Here is a 15,401-nt window from a genome sequence, read left to right on the forward strand (position 1 = left end):
AGTTGAACACAACACTTAGTGAAGGATAACACTGTGTGACCAGTACTGTCATATTCGTGAATTGTTTATTCATATCATGGGCTGTGTTTACATTTCTCCACATAATTCAATAGGAGTCTTGGACATGGATGGTAGAAAGTAAAACGGCAACAACTGGGGAAGTTTGAGGGGTGGACAAGACCTCCTCTCTCTTACTCTGAGCTTATCAGTGTGGAGGGTAGATTTTGCATCCACTGTCATGGTGTTGTCAAGGGCAGCACTTCACTTTCCCCCATAGGAATGATGGGCATCCATTCATGTATGAAAGTCAAAGCATAAGAGTGCCCTCATGTGGGGGAGCAGATTAAACTTGTCCCTGGTTTCTTAGGAGGAGAGGATTTGTGCCTCTCCCAACAGCCTTATTAACTGGAGCTTATTTACTTTGTCCCATGGAACTTAATGGGAGCACCACAGTGTTCCCCAAGCCATCACTTTACTTCATTCCATAGGAGTTAATGGAAACCATTCACTTGTATGGGAGGTGGCAATAAAGGGGTAGGTTTCAGGGTGCTGTTATTCTGAGGCTGCGTTCTCACAATCATGGCAATCCTGGTTAAAGCATTAACCAAGATTGCAGAGCCCTGCAGAGCTGGCTGTGAGAATGCAGATTTCCTGGGCAATCCTGGTCAAACCACTGTGGTTAAACCACATTTAACCAAGATAGATAACCTGAAAAAGAGAGAGAGAGAGAGAGAGAGAGAGAGAGAGAGAGAGAGAGAGAGAGACCAGAATCAGATCCTGTTTATTTATCCTGGTTAAATGTGGTTTAACCACAGTGATTTGACCAGGATTGCCTGGGAAATCTGCATTCTCACAACCAACTCAGCAGGGCTCAGCAATCCTGGTTGACTTTTTTACCAGGATCACTGTGATTGTGAGAACTCAGCCTTATTATTAATTATTCTTCATCACTCATCATCATCATCAAAAAGGTTTACACAGTGGTTTACATTGCAAAAGGTATAAAAAGATGGTTCTCTCTGGCAAAAGGGCTCACTATCTAAAGAGAAACACAAGGCAGACACCAGTAACAGCCATTGGAGGGATGCTGTGGTGGGGTTGGATAGGGACAGTCACTCTCCCCTGCTAATATAAGAGCTTTGCCCAGTTTGCTCACAACCTTCCCACAATGTGTTCAGCAAACACGCAAGGGGATGTTGGACTGCACTTGTCAGTCCTCCATGGCCAGCCACACCCTGTCAGCTGTGTGTTTGCCATATGTGAGGAAGGGGCCTTAAATGTATACAGTTGTACACACAGAGGACTCCTCCATGCTAGCTAGAAAGTAAACCCTTATCACGAACAGCTGTATGTGCATAGGGCGTTGCTTCTCTTGTACGTCAGAGGGCATGGCCAGAGAGTACATTCCTCTCTCATATATTCACTAAACGTGTGTGTGTGTGTATGTGTGTGTGAACATCCTTATTGTGTAGATGCAAAATTGGCTCCTTGCTACTTTACCTTTTACCCTTGTGAGTTTAAGCATTGAATTAAGCCAGGTTCTTCTGTCTGTATAGCCCAATTCTGGGTTCTGTTTCTGGGTCACACTGAAGTGCTATGGAATGTTAGTTAGAGAAGAAGAACAGAACATTGGAAAAACAGCAGATGGGTCAGTGCTCACCTCCCTGATCTTCACCCTAATCCAAGAGTTCTTAAACTTGGTCCCCTAGATGTTGATGGACTACAATTCCCAATACCTCCAGCCACAATGGTCATTGTGGCTGGGTGTGATGGGAGTTAATAGTCCATCAACCTCTGGGGACCCAAGTTTGAGAACTCCTGCTTTAATCCAAGATGGCCAACCTGAGACTTGACAGCAATTTATTGCAGCTGGGGATGATGGGAGTTAGAGTCCAGTAACAGCTGGAGAGTCTCAGGTTATCCATACCTGCTCTAATCCATATAAGCTAAATCATTCCTACATCAACTCTTGACTGATGGGTAAATGCAACATTTCCTCTCTCAAAGCCAATCATGTTATAATGCCAGGAGATGAGAAAACAATGATGTTTGGTTCTTGTCTGCACATTCAAGATGTCAAGAGCAGACTTTGATCCAGAGATGTAGTCAAATGCTGAATCAGAAAACCAGGAGGACCCCTCAAGATCTTATCCTTAATGCCTGCATTTGGTCATTTTAAAAAATCATCCACAGACCAATGGCAACTTAAAGTGGGATCTGCCAATTGGAAGCAAAAGGTAAAGCCATAATAAAACAAAGAAGATGTAAGGATTGCATATTAAGCTAGAGCACCTGGCTTGTTCTGGATAAGTGTCTGGAAGGAATGCCTGCCTACATCACTTTGACCCTGGTGAAGTTTTCATTGAACCCGACTGAGGCTCCGGGACATTTTGCTATGCTTAGACCCAAGTGAAGATTACTCTCAGTCTGGTATCAGTGAGACCAATGTACCTTAAGACAATGTGTGTGATAAGGGAGGTGGGTTATTAATAGCTGGATTTTTTTAAAAAGCCAAAAAAGTTAGTCATTAAAAGAATGCAAAAAGGATATAAGTAAGGGGAAACTTCTCTTCAGGACAGTACCACACAGATTCTGACAGAGGGCAGTATTTAGTTTATTTTCACAACAAAAATATTCTTTAGTTAGCGTATTCTTTAGTTCGGGAGGAAAATTAAGTAGAGTTTTTGATCATGTGGGATCAGCCCTTATTTTAACGTGAACCATTAATTAATTCATTATCCACTGTGCCCACAATGACCTGGGCACTCAACAACAGAAGGCCACCTTTCTTGTTAAAACTCAGGAAGTAATTCGGAGGAAAAGTCGGGTGCCTTACCCAAAGCTCATTCCTCAGCTGTACAATTTTCATTTCAAGACTGCAGCATCCAAGGCGCCTGACCCTGTTACAGTTTAGTCCATGAGGTTTGGCCTTAAAAGGGCATACAATAAATCTCAAGCCTCATTCCTATGGCTGAGCTTACACTTGCAGCAGCACAGGTTACAGCAGTGCCTTACGCTGCTATGACAGAAGTATAATCTTATGCCATGGGCTCATTTGACATGAATCCCTATCCTTCCTGTTCATATCAAAAAGGGCAGGACACAGGAGGGAGGGGACTTGCCACCACCTCTCCCAGCCAGAGCAATGCAAAAGGACCTAGTGGAGCACACTTGGTCCCTGCCACTCTGCCCTGAGGAAAAGTTCTCCACTCATACTTCTTATGGCAGTTTAGTAGGACCAAACTAGACATGACATGACGTACGCAGCTGCACTTAAAACCAGAAGTTTAGCTCCCCCACCACAATATCTTGTAGAATTTTTTTGTATGTCCTGAGGTCACAACATACATGATTTCCCTGCTCCACAGCATGGGTGTCACTGGCGAGAGGTAGAGAGACATAAACCAGATTATTTTCCTGATTATATTCAGAAGTCGGAGACAAGAGATAGACTGGCGGATATACGGAGCAAGCATGCATTGTTGGCGTGAGAGAGCAGCCTAATTAACTGAACTTTCCAATTAACTGTATCAGTGCAGTGGGAAAGTGGCAATTTTTGACACTCTCCCATTCCCCAGGGAGAACCCTCTGTATCACCTGAAAATATATCCCCGAGGGTTGCAATGCACAGCCCTCGGGGACATATTTTCAGGTGTCACAGAGGGCTTCCTGTGGAAGGGGAAAGTGTCAAAAAGTGCCACTTCAACAGTGCAGTTAGTTGGGATGAAGTTTGGTTAGCCTGCTCCTCTAGCTACACCGCCGGTGCATCCTTATTCTGTATGTCAGCCACTATTCTTAGCCAAACTATGCACAAGGGTTGTTGACATTTCAAAAATACTAGATTGGCCAGTAGTTGACATTTCAGAAATACTAGACTAGGTCAAAGGCAGAGCCAGGATGGAAGCTGGTAAATTGAGGACAGAGCCAGGGCAGAATCTGGCAGGGGCACACATTAGTTTTTGGAAGGAATGGAAAATGAACCAAAAGATTCCATTTCAGAATCCCATTCATACCCATTCGTGTGTGTATTAATTTAAACTATTCTTATTTTTTACTTTCTTTTTTGCTACTACCTATGTCAGTGACTGGACCTGCAATGCGCCACTATGAATACAGCTACAATGACAGAAACAAATGTTTAATATTATATTCCACAGGACTGGCACAAATGCAGAAACCGTTTCATTAAAGGAGGGAAGAAGCAAAAGCCTTCCTTTGGCCCCAGGCTCTCCTAAACCTAGATCTGTACTGGAGAGCTATTTACATAATGCTGTGATTTAATACCGAATGAGTGTTAAATGTCACCTTCTCACTGAGGTGTTGTGTGTTCTCAGACCCTGCAGAAAAGCATTTAGCCCGTCCCGGATTGGGGACAAACAGACCAGAATGCCTAAAAGCTGCTTTTATCTGATCTTGTTTGGTCAGCTGTTGATATGAAATCTGATTTTGACATTAGAACGGAATCTTTTATTCCCCAGCTGCGAGATGCTGTGAAGTGGGGACGAGGTCGCTGTGGGGGTAGAAAGCTCTTTGCATCACTCTGAAAGTGATACTCCCCCTGGCCATTTCGGAAACATAACTGATGGCCTCTTGAGGTTACACGATCCGGCATTACATAATCAGAGCAATGGAAAAATTGATGTACCATAAAGATCTGAAGGGACAAAGCCAAGAATAAAAGCAAAATGGGGGGGGAGGTGGGGGTAAGACTCTGTGGAATGAGAACATTTTGGACAAGCTATATTGCAGGATGGAGACCAGGCAGCAAACTAATCTGCACAAATTCTCTCTCTCAGTAGATGCAAATTGAGGATATTAGCATGTGCCCAAGCTGATAAAGTTTGCAGGATGCCTTCCTATTTCAGTGCTTGGAGGGGAATTTCCAAGCAAGCACGCACAGATGGCTGTTCAATATCTAAGCTGTAGCAGAAGTCAATGGGAGAATCAATGGGTATCTGACTGTCAGTTGTACCTTTAAAAACAAAAACAACCCTCGCCCCAAACAAACAAACAACTCTCTGACCATCTGAGGACAGAGCCACACAGCACTTTCGGGCTCAAGTGACATCATGGAACCCCTACTACCTGGGCAAAGACACACCTTTTAAAGTGCTGGATTTCTTATATTTAGCAAGGGGAGAACAACTGTCCTTATTTGACTCAGAATGCTATCCCTCCCAGTAGCTGTTACATGTATCTCCTATGTGTTTCTTTTTAGACTGGGAACCCTTTTGGGAGTGGGGCGGGGCGGGGCATCTTCTTATTCCTTTTGTTATGTAAACTGCTTTTAGGACCTTTTGCTGAAAAATGGTATAGACATATTTATTACAGCAATAGTATCAAACATCATTTATGAGAGTGCCCAATGAGTAAAAATTGGGAGGGGATGAGGATTTTGTGCAGGACATCATGGATCTTATAAGTAAAATGCCTCCATACAGGCAAGCATCCAGCAACCACCTGATCTAAAGATCTATTAAGACTTACCAAGAGCATAGGTCTTGCTGAAGTGAGCAGGCTGGGTGGACATTTCCCCTGCAGAGTGATCTGTTCTGTTTAGCTTCCTCTGCTGTTGCATCAAGGGAAGGTATGCACCATTGTAAGATTTAGCTGCACTTTATGCAGTTGAATTGAGTCTATTTACATTTGCCAACATGTTAAGAAAATACAGGGTGAAGACAAAAACACCATTTTTGTCCGGGCTGTGGAATGCATTCCCAGCAGAAATTTGTAATCTTAATTCCTTACTGACCTTCAAGAGAGCCTTAAAAACCCATCTGTTTGGCCTGGCCTTTCAGGGTTTTTAATTAGTTTTAATTGTTTTGATGCCAACCCGATTTTCAGGGTTTTAATTGTCATGCTAGTTTAATTGCTTTTTAAGATTTTTAAAAAAATTGGTGTTAACATTTATATCTCTGTTTTAATTGTTATTGGTTTTAAGGGTTTCTGTTTTTAATTGTAAACCGCCCTGAGCCTTTTCGGAAGGGTGGTATAAAAATCGAATAAATAAATAAATAATAAATAAATAATAAATAAAAATAACTTTTCCCCCAAGCAGTGGGTCCCTTACTTGGAGCTTTCCCAGACAGCAGGCTTTACCATGGGCTTACTGCGAGGTTTTACTGTGAATCTGAAGTTGCCCAAAAAAAACTGACACAAAAAATGGATTTTTTTAAACTCCAGACATAAACCTGGCTACACTCTAACACGCGATGAAAAACCTGAATTATGTGTGAAGTGCTCCCTGACAACTCGCAGGGTCTTCGGGGTAAATTTGCCAAATATGTGAATGCACAGCTCCATCCATTCTTGAGGAGATGTGAACTAAAAGCCGGATGTGAAAAACTTCCTGTAGCATGCTATCAGCTTTGCAACTTTCCTTACACACGTACGTTCTAGAAAATCAAAAAGAGCTGGTCTTGTGGTAGCAAGCATGACTTGTCCCCATAGCTAAGCAGGGTCTGCCCTGGTTGCATCTGAATGGGAGACTTGATGTGTGAGCACTGCAAGATATTCCCCTCAGGGGATGAAGCCGCTCTGGGAAGAGCAAAAGGTTTCAAGTTCCCTCCCTGGCTTCTCCAAGATAGGGCTGAGAGAGGTTCCTGCCTGCAACCTTGGAGAAGCCGCTGCCAGTCTGTGAAGACAATACTGAGCTAGATAGACCAATGGTCTTGACTCAGTATATGGCAGTTTCCTATGTTCCTATGTTTCTGCCATAGTCAGTAGAATATACCGTATTTTACGGACTATAAGACGCTATGGACTATAAGACGCACCTTAATTTTAATCCAGTTTTTCAGAGTTTTAACATATTAAACTGTTAAAACATATAAGACGCACCTGAATTTTGGCGGATATTTTTCGAGGAAAAAAGTGAGTCTTATAGTCCATAAAATACGGTATGTATCTTTTTTTCTACCATCACCTTATAAAAGAAATTTGGAAAAACAAGATGGAGGAAAGATATGCTGGTGATGTTACAGGCACCTGCCAGTCAATGACATCCATAGTCATCTTTTCTCTGGTTCAAACAGAACCATCCTGAACTTGCAGAACTGGTTTTTCAGAGTTCACCCTGGGACGCAAAAAGTTAAGTTTGTACTGAACATGATGAAAGGCCCTTCACACACCCCTTGCTATTAACACACTACATCTATTTTCACCCATCACTCTGTTCTGTCTTCCTCCAGTTCAGATCCCTGATTGGTCACTACATAAAGCTCAAAGCTATTTGTTGCAACTTGCAACACACTGACGAGGACAGAGTATGTGTGTTACCAAAGTAGATGGCATTACCCCCGCCCCCCAATAAAACTCGTCACTGATGTTGTCTAGGCTCTGGGTATGTTCCTGGTGTCGTTCTCTCATAAATCATGTGCACAAAAGGAATCATTTTTTTAAACGAAGCAAATATTTTCATAGTTTCTTGTCAGCGTCCTCCTCTGTCCTTTCCTGACCTAATGAATTCCAACATATGAGCTGTCAGATTCCAGGTTTACTCATTTTAATAACCTACTCGTATGAGTACTTGGCTAAGACAAATAGCAGAGACGTTGTGTCATAATGCAAATAAAAGCAGTGCAAACCGATGGGTTTGTTCAGAGTAAAACATCATATCCAGAGATGTTGTTCATTGATTAAATATGCAGTAAACACAGTAACAAAGACCCATAGTGCATTTTCTTTTTAATTCTGCCTCCCAGATGACCTCCGCACGCCTGATGCAAGAATGAGCCAGTATCTCTATCAATTGCGCAAAAGTGACAGTCTAAATAGACCAGATTCCACTGAATCTGTGCTGCGAAGAAAGACCCAAAATACAAGAAAACAGATACAGTCATATGCTCTTATTGATTTGTTTTAAAAGGCAGTCCAGAGATTGTATCACTGCCTGGCATTGCTGAATTGACTGGGTTGGTAAGAAGAAAGATGGATCTCATATAGACTGTTAATAACAATCCATATGTCAAAAGGTTAGGGATGGCCCAAGGAATTTGGGCCCTTGAGGTGAGGCATCCACTGTCACCTCATCTCACCTCTCATGCCAGAGTCAGCTCCACCCTCTGTTCTGCTCAACAGTTGGCTTTTCCCTCACCCTGACTTGCTGCTTGAATTTCTGGCTCCTTGTTTGTTCATCCAGTTTCCAACCTCTGGCTTTGATTCTGACTCCTGCTTGCCTACCCAGGTTTCCCAGTCCTAACTTTGGCCCCTGCATCCTCAGAAGGTAGCTGCGCACAACCCAGCCACAACAAGGTCTTACCTCTCTGTCTTTAGTCTTGTGCAGAAGCTCCCCTGCTACACGCATGCTTAACACATGGAGGTAAGAGTGGAACCATGCCTGCTGGCCCACCCACCCACTTCAATGTACCCATTGGATATGCCTCCATAAAGGTAAAGTTGATTTTGACTTTTGGCACCCACAGAGTCCTGTGGTTGTCTTTGGCAGAATACAGGAATGGTTTACCATTGCCTCCTCATGCGCAGTGTGAGATGATGCCTCTCAGCATCTTCCTATATCGCTGCTGCCTGGTGTAATACCAGCGGGGATTCGAACTGGCAATCTTCTGCTTGTTAGTCAAGCATTTCCCTGCTGCGCCACTTAAGGTGACTCCATGGCAGCCATATATTTGGAATTAGTGTGAACGAGGCCCTGCAAATGTAGGGCTCCTTATACACAAATGCCAAATGTGTGATGGGTAGCCAGCACGACAGTTGCAAGGGCATGGTCAGAAGTAGTAGTACACACACACACACACACACACACACACACACACACACTTACTTTGGGTGCACAGGAAGGGGGAACTACTGAACAGGGTTGTTATTTCTATATGAAACTGAGCCTTAATAATGTTATGATCCATGCTATTTTGTTGTGCTTAATGAAGAACTAACTTTCTGTTCCCAGGTTCTTGTATAGCCTGCTAGTTGATTCTTTCTTTACCTAAAAAGTCATTGCAGAAAGCAGCTGAAGCCACACCTGCAAGGTACATGCTGAAAAGAACAATTTGGCCTGTCTGCATTTGGCCACTGTGAAAAAATAGTATGAATTTTGGAGCTAGTTGGGAACCAGGAAGTATTGACTTCCTGTGCTTGTTCCCCACCTGCTCACCTGTATATTTGTAAAGAAACATATTTTACTAAGACATTACCGGGTTCTGTGTCTTGTCACACAAAAACGGATACTATAAAGGTGCCCTGGAACATCCTGTCATTCTGGAAACGAGCAGGACAAAACAGAAATATTTTTTAATATTACACCATAGGGTTTGTTTTTTTAAAAGATTATTGTTTAAATCCTTTCAACATCTATGACTTTTCAACATATTCTCGCAGTAACATGAATTAGTCAGGACTTTTGTCCGACTTCATACAGGAACATGGCGCTGACTTGGAGCATTAGTTCCCAAGGCATGAGAAGAGAACACTATAGCCCTCTTTAGGCTTGACTCACCCTCGCAGTGCTCACACTTACAGCTGCAAAAGTGGGGAGGAAGTCCCTCCCAGGAGCTGCCACTCATCCCCTCCTACCAGGTGCTGTTTGTGTGAAGGGGGAAGTGCTGTAGCTGTGATGATTGGAGCTTCCCTGAGCAGCACCCTTGGGTGATCGAGGTTGCTGCTCACAGAAGCACCGGCCATCATGGTTACAGCACCTATCCCTTCACACAAACAATTCTGTAACCATGGGTGCCCAGCAGGAAGGGATGAATGACAGCTCCTGGGAGGGACTTCCTCCCTGCTTTTGCAGTTGTAAGTGTGAACACCACAAGGGTGAGCAACATCTGGAAAGGGTCTCTTGTTGACCTTGACCGATCTTGGCTGGTGCAAATCTAGGCTATCGGAAATGTTCCAGTTTGAGGGTTAAACTCCCAGCTGTGCCATTCAGAGTGCTTATTGTGGGATTAGGAGAACTAGGGAGCAGCTGGGAACATGACTCAGATAGGTGTCCTGTCCCCAAATCAAGAACCTTCAAGGCATGGTCAAGGCTGCAGCATGGTGACCTTGAACCTTCAAGGTCAAGGCTGAAGCATGGTGAATAGCTCCCAGTGTCCAACAAGGGCTGGATCTGGAATGAGAAATACCTCCAGGTTCAGACTAGCCCCCCTATGCTCTGCCTCACCACTTGAAGAGCAGATAATTTAAAGGGGAAGTTCTCTGACCTAGCACTCCTCTCTATTCCTAAGTTCCTCCTGGCCTGTTGCCAGTGCTGTTGTGCATGCTTGGAGAAGTGTGAGATATGGAGTGTAGAAAAAGCTGGTTCACTGGGGGACTTGGGCTCAGGATCTGTGTGTGCTGGTATTGGTGTCTCCAGTAGGGATGGACTGACTCTCTCAGCCAAGAGAATTGTGCCTCTGCTACCGCCACTGTAAGCACTGGGTAAGTGGGCCTCAAGAGTTGGCCATGGGCCTTTTGATAGTCTAGAGTCCCTAGCCAGTGCCTGGTCCCTGAAGCTATCAGTCCCTGGGAGTGAAGAACTTCAAATGAAGTTGAAGTTCAAATGAAGAACTTCAGAGGAGTGTGATGGGCAGAAGGTGAAAGCCAAACTGAGTGGATCACAGTAGCAACAACCTTTCTTTTTTGTCTTGCAGAGTATTTGAGGGTGATCTAAAGGGTCTAAGTACCTAAGTACCTTATGAAATGTAGGGAAATATCTCACAGTACCACAATAAAAGATGCATAGAAACAACGGCCGAATTCAGATGAAATAGGAAACCAGAGGTCCCTTCATCTCCAGTTTCCGAAGCTGCATGTCCAAATTCGGCAAACTGGAGTTAAAGGCGAAGGGGACCTGCAGCTTCCCTTGCCCAACTCCATTCTGAACCTTTGGTTAGAGTGGCGTTTCGCTGCCCTTAACTCCAGTTTTGCAGTGCCAGTGTTTCAGCTGGCACCACCGTTTGGGCCCCATGGAACCAGAGTTGAGGGAGGAAGCTCCTCCCTCACACCAGCCTGATTGGCTGTGTGGGCTGTCCTTCTGTCAAGAAGGAAGCCTGCACAACCAGCACCCCCACCTGTCTGCAGTCTTGCTGACTGCAGAGAGGCAGCTTTCTCTGTAGTCCGAAAGTGGACGGGAGGGTGGGGGGAGGGGTGTGTGGAACCGCGAGTCCGTCGGATTATGTCTAAACTAGGCCAGTGTGAAAGGAGGACAGATAATTTGTGTACAGAGCAAAAAAGATGGGATTACAGTTATCACAGAGAAACATAGACTGTTTTTAAAATTAGCTACATGATACCCTTTTAATTATTAAGATGGTGTGCTTGGCACACAGCACTGATCGGATTGACTTGATAATCATTTATAAAGCACCCTAGTAGCTGGGGAGGGCATCCATACAGACGTTTTCTCCCTAGACAGAGGGAGGAATAAACTCTCCACGTATTTATTAGTATTATGAGCTATCAAGTTATGAAGATTAATGCAGCCCAGCAGTTACCTCAAGGAATTGCCTTATCACTTCACTGCCTCTACCAGAAAAGAGCTATAGGTGAACATATTTAACCCAGGCCTGCTTTTGAACTCACAAAGTATTTTGTATTCTACAATAAGTGAAGTAATGACAAGCAATTCTTATCCACTTATGAGAAAATGCTGTTAAAAGATATAGCATTAGGAGGTGAGCCTAAAAGGCCAACAACAGGATTCACCTGCCAGGAAAGAAGACAGGAAAGTGGGTAGAAGGAGCTGGGAAAGAAAGAAAAAAGGACACTTCAGTAACTTCTGCCCACCCGCCCCCATCCCCCTCAACCATTGCCTCAGAACAGGCAGTAACGTACTGTAAGGCTTCTGTAAGTATTACCTTCTCTTATGTTGCTTATAGTTAGGAACATAGAAAGCTGCCATATACTGAGTCAGGCCATTGGCCCATCTAGCTCAGTATTGTCTACACAGACTGGCAGTGTCTTCTCCAAGGTTGCAGGCAGGAGTCTCTCTTAGCCCTATCTTGGAGATGCCAGGGAGGGAAGTTGGAACCTTCTGCATGCAAGTGTTCTTTCCAGAGCAGCCCCATCCCCTACGGGGAATATCTTACAGTGCTTATGTAGGCTCCCATTCAAATGCAAACCAGGGTGGACCCTGCTTAGCAAAGGGGGAAATTTCATGCTTGCTACCACAGAGACCAAAAAAGTGCATGTCTCTTGTACTTCCTGCTTTGGTGCTACCAAGACAGGAAATATTAGAGAACTATTGTATTTTGCTATTGTTTTTTTGATCTGCATCTTATATTACTCTCTTCTTATACTGTCTTTGCTACTATATTATGTACAATGCAATTCATTATCTCCTCTCATTCCTTTGTAGGTTTTGTTACATGTAAAAAGTCTTCCTCTGGTCTAGTGTTAGTACTATAGTCACTTCTCTTTATCTCTTTAATTACACAGATTGAGAAATTAATTAGTGTATGTGTCTGAGAGGAAAAAATACAAGAAAAACTATACTGGAGTGCTGTGCTTTGAAGGATCCTTTCACCATTTATTTTCCTTCACCATTCTATGGATCACATTCTCTCTCTCTCTCTCTCTCTCTCTCTCTCTCTCTCTCTCTCTCTCTCTCTCCCCCCCCACCCTTTCTCACACACACACTTCTGATGTTCCCAATAGATGACTTATGCATCTCTGCACAAATACAGTTCATCACATATAACTAAATAATCTATGCAAGTTCACCTTCTGCAGAAAAGCTATTGATTGATCATTAGGGAACAGTGGCAGTAGCAATGAATTGGAAAAAAAGCTCTCAGATGAAACACAAGAGCCCCTTTGAACTTTCTTTGGCAACAGTTATAATACTGTTCTTTTTCCACTGTGCAATCCATCACTGGTCAGCAGCAGATGCAGGACATTCTGAAACTTGCCTGGTAGGGCTATTCTAAGTAACTCACAGATAGCACCTGCAAGTTGGGTATCACATACACAAGAGAAATACTGGACTAAGAAATCCCGCCAAGGATCTGCTCATAGGATTCCTTCCAGTTGGCTTTTTCAGAAGTGTAGGAACACTTCACTGCACACTAATTTGACATGCAATTTCCTATCGATCCTTGAGTTTCAGAACCATTATGACCCACCTCATCATGCCTGGTATCTTTTGTATTTATTTATTTTAAATGGTTTTTTCCCGCAGGTCTGTCAATGGCTACTAGTCTGGTGGCTTATAGGCCACCTTCAGCTTCAGAGTCAAGATGCTTCTAAATACCAGTAGCAGGGGAGCAACAGCAGGAGAGAGGGCTTGCTCTCACCTCTTGCCTGTGGGCTTCTCAGAGGCATCTGGTGGGCCACTGTGGGAAACAGGATGCTGGACTAGATAGGCCTTAGGCCTGATCCAGCAGGGTTGTTCTTATGCGGCTTACAGACTCAAAATGGTTAAAATGACATGAAATTAAAAACAACACCACAATATGGCAACACAGCACAAAAGGTCACAAATCCAGCTACCAGGTGATTGGGCACTCAAATACAATAAGCTAGGGTTGTGCCTTGCATCAAACTGATAACTGGGCCCAAGGTGCAACCCCTATTGGAGCAACTTCCTCGGATACTGGGAGCCAATTCAAAACTATATTGAATTGTATCAGTATGAAATTGAAGAGGATCAGAGGGTGGGGGTTAGGGATTACCTTAAACAAAGAGCCAGCTTCTTTGAAGAAAGAGGCTGCCTACCAGCAGTGGCAGCAAATCAGTATGCCACTTTCCCCTCCATCTTCTCTCCTTATAATGCACCAGGGCAGGAAGCAACATCATGACATTGCATCTTTTCCCTTGTGCATTGCTGGAGAAAAAAAATGGCCACACTCTGAAACGATAGATGTGGCCATGTTCATCACTCATAATGTACTAGGACAGCAGTTAAGAAGCTGCCTTCTACCGAGTCAGACCATTGGTCCATCTAGCTCAATATTGTCTACACAGACTGGCAGTGGCTTCTCCAAGGTTGCAGGCAGGAGTCTCTCTCAGCCTTATCTTGGAGATACCAGGGAAGGAACTTGGAACCCCGATGCAATTCCCAGAGTGACCACATCCCCTAAAGGGAATATCTTACAGTGCTCACATGCAGTCTCCCATTCAAATGCAACCAAGGCAGGCTCTGCTTAGCAAAGGGGACAATTCATGCTTGCCTCCACAAGACCAGCTCTCCTCCCAACCTTGTAGTGTGGACCACATCTTTGGAAGTTTTTGCAGACTATCACATAAGCAAGCCATTTTAAATATTTTAAACATAGCCCATGGCTGACGGGAATCAAACATATATCAAACACAGCTATTTCTAATAGTTCATTTTGTTATATTACACAATAATGTTTGTGAAGTGAATTATATTACAAATAATGAAGTAACACTGTATATAATACATAAGAGGTACACAGGAATCGATGTACTGTATATAAAATTCCCTCAGATGTACCTGTGGCTAATCCTGTGCGTGGCAGCTCTCGTGAGATTTCCTGGCAGGGCAGAACAGAGCAGAGCACAGCAGGGGGAGCCTCTCTCTGAGCCAGCATGCCAAGGAGGGAGGGAGGGAGATCGAGGAGGAGGTGGTGGAACCACTGTGAGCTGGCAGGAGAGTGACGTTGGCTCCAACCGCCCGCCTCCTTGTGAGGAGGATGGCCGAACAAGTGGCGACATGGGGGGCGAGAACCAACTGGACAAAGGAAAGTGGGGAGAGGGGAGCAAACTGGCCGAAGGGGTGGGTGGGTGGGGAGAACAAACTGATTGAAGGGAGGAGAATGAACTGACTGAAGGGATGGAGACGAAATAAAGATGGGGCAGGGAGCTGGATCAGTTGTGGGTGGAAGAGGGGAGACAGGGAGAACTAGGGGCACAGATGCTCTGTGCCGGGTCAGCTAGTATATTATTATTACATTATATTTCCTCCTGCTGTGGCCCACCAGTGGTCTGCCGATGACACGCTGGGAACCCCTGCACTGCGAAAAGGATGCAACATCACGACAGTGCTTCCTGCCCTGCTGTCCTATAGGGTGGTACAGTGGAGGAAAAGTGGCATTTTGAAACAGTGCCACTGCAGCTGCCAGAAGGCAGATGTTTTCTTCACAGAAGCTGGCTCTTGATTTAAGGTGAACCCACCCCACCCCACCCCAGCTCAATGCATAACTATTATGGGCTCAATGTCACCCTGGGCACTCTCTGCATCATTAGCACAAAGCAAGAATGGTCCGGCTCAGGATCGGGTCCGTGCAACCCTAATAAGAGCATCCCTCAATGCCTGCGCACAGATCATAGATAGCTCCTTAGTATACTGAAGAGCTGAGAGTGACAACATGGATGGCAAAAGTGGTGGAAAACTTGCACTGAGTCCAACCAAAGGCAGGCCAGAGCCCATTTTCAAGCTTACTCTGCAGGGGTGATAGCAGTAAAGAAAGCTCTTCTACAGCCCTGCTACTGGGTATAGT

This window comes from Hemicordylus capensis, chromosome 6 (genome assembly GCF_027244095.1).
Source record: "Hemicordylus capensis ecotype Gifberg chromosome 6, rHemCap1.1.pri, whole genome shotgun sequence".
Taxonomy (NCBI): Eukaryota; Metazoa; Chordata; class Lepidosauria; order Squamata; family Cordylidae; genus Hemicordylus; species Hemicordylus capensis.